Source organism: Triticum dicoccoides, chromosome 5A, assembly GCF_002162155.2.
Source record: "Triticum dicoccoides isolate Atlit2015 ecotype Zavitan chromosome 5A, WEW_v2.0, whole genome shotgun sequence".
NCBI classification, from domain to species: domain Eukaryota; kingdom Viridiplantae; phylum Streptophyta; class Magnoliopsida; order Poales; family Poaceae; genus Triticum; species Triticum dicoccoides.
This window is the reverse complement of record NC_041388.1, coordinates 672,257,428-672,259,880: the sequence shown is the minus strand read 5'-3', so window position 1 is coordinate 672,259,880 and position 2,453 is coordinate 672,257,428.

Genomic DNA, 2,453 nt, shown 5'->3' with positions numbered 1-2,453 from the left:
GCTATCGCCGGTGCTTCTCACGCCATCCTTGCGCTCGGCCTTGCCTGGAGTGGAAAAAATGACTAACACTCGAAACAATTCAGGTACTTGATGTTTAGCAAACTGAAAAGGTATTTATTTCATGCCTCAATCGTGCCAAAAGTATAGAAATGGTATCTCAACTCTCATTAAATCCTTCAACTATTAAACCTGGTACATTTAGTTCCTGGAACCGATCAGAGTGATTTCAGTGGTGAAGTAGGCATGTGGCACTTTAAGTTTGACCAAGTAACAATTGGAGAGAACGGGAGGAGAGAGGATGATGGACGTTCAACTGTTTGTATGGCCCTGCATGAAAAGCGCGCTACTACAGTAGCAGTAGCGCGGTTAATGTGGACGCGCTACTGCTAAACCTAGCGTGGCAGGACTGGTCGGGCAATTTTAGTAGTAGTATGGTTCTACCGAGCCGCGCTAATGCTAAGTCGGTAGCAGTAGCGCCCCTTCTTGTCCAGCACTACTGCTAAGATTCTGTGTATTAGGTTTTCCCTAGTAGTGGGATAATAATATGAAGCATAAAGCACCATGTTCAAGTAGAGGGTACAGCGGGTTGCGGGAGAGTGGACCGTTGAATATAGATGGGGGAAGGTGATGAAGATGTTGGGAAAGATGACAGAGGTGTTGGTGTAGATCGTCATCACACGATGATTACCCCGGGGGCGTTCCAGCGCCACCGGGAGAGAGGGGGAGAGAGCCCCCCTCCTTCTTCCTCCTTGCCCTCCCCCCTAGATGGGAGGAGGGTTTCCCCTCAGTTCCTTGGACTCCATGGCGGCGGAGGGGCGGGAGCCCCTCCGAGATTGGATCTCTCTCTCTCTCTCTCTCTCTCTCTCTCTCTCTCTCTCTCCTTCTGTTTATGCGCTTCCAGATTCTAGCCTTTCATCGTTTTTTAAATTCCCGGAGATCCGTAGCTTCGATTGGGCTGAAATTTTAACACGATTTTTATCCGGATATTAGCTTTCTTGCGGCGAAAGAAGGGCACATACCGCCTTACGGGGTGGCCACAAGGGTCCAGGGCGCACCCCCACCCTTTGTGGCCCCCTTGGGCATCGTATCGCGTTGATTCTTTTTCCCAAAAATCACATATATTCCGAAAAAATCTCCGTAAGTTTTTATCGCGTTTGGACTTCGTTTGATATGGATTTTCTGCGAAACAAAAAACATGCAATAAACATGAACTGGCACTGGTCACTGGATCAATATGTTATCCCAAAAATAATATAAGAAGCTGCCAAAAGTATATGAAAGTTGTAGAATTTTGGCATGAAACGATCAAAAATTATAGATACGACGGAAACGTATCACCCGCCGATGTTTCCTTCCCACATCGAGCTCTCTTCCCCCCTCTCTCTCGTGAGTTCCATGCCGGTCACCGCCGTCTGTAGATATGGCTTCTCCATCAACCTCCGGCAGTGAATCCGGCTTCTGCGGCACACCGGCAATGATGTACCACGAGGCCGTGAGGAGCGACGCGGAATCACGCCGGTGGATGACGGATAGGCTGTGGTGGGTGTTGGGGGGGGGGGCTGCTCCGGCAAGGTTCCACCATGAAGGCCACCCACCACGACGGGTCACCGCGCACTGGAGTCACCAGAACCGTGAATCCAAGTACGATCGCAACCGGATCTGGTGAGTAATGAAGCCCATCTCCCCTAATCTCTCTCCATCTGTACTTAATTATTCTCATTTTTATTTTGCATCATTTTAGCATCCCTTGCTTCTTTACCAGATGGTTGGCCTCCCCATGCTCCTTCAATTTCAGGTGCTTGTATGTTTGTGACAGAGAGCATCGGTTATTGTTGTGGAATGTGTGTAAAATAAATCGAAACATGATTTGAATGACATGATTTATGAATTGTGGGATCCAGTGGAATCAATTGATAAAATTGAGAAGATGAATGAATCAATTTTTCTGTCATTTGGTTTTGTGATATGAAATTGTACAACATAGTGTGCACATATGCGGAATTGATAGTCTGTGTTCTTTGAAATAATTGAACTTTGATATGTTTATGAAATGACATTGGAATCACAATAAGATATGTTTATGAATTGATTGGAATGTGCATTTTGAAGAACTGAAATAAGTTATTCTTTGATAGTGTAACTAATCAGTTTCACTTGTTGTGAAATATGAATTTTGAATTGGAATAATTGAACTCACTTTGTAAAAAATAAAAAATGCTTTTGCCACTCTTTTGAAATATGAAGTTACAGTCTTTTGTAAAAATATCCAAGTGAAATTTGTTTTTGAAAGGATTGAAATCAGTTCTTTGATGATTGAGATAATGAGTTTCATTCGTTGTGAAATATGGCATGGTCATTGGCATTGGAATAACTGAAATCACTTGGTAAAAAAATGAAATTGTTCATGCCACTCTTTTGAAATCTAAGTTTCACTCTTTTGAAATATGAATTTT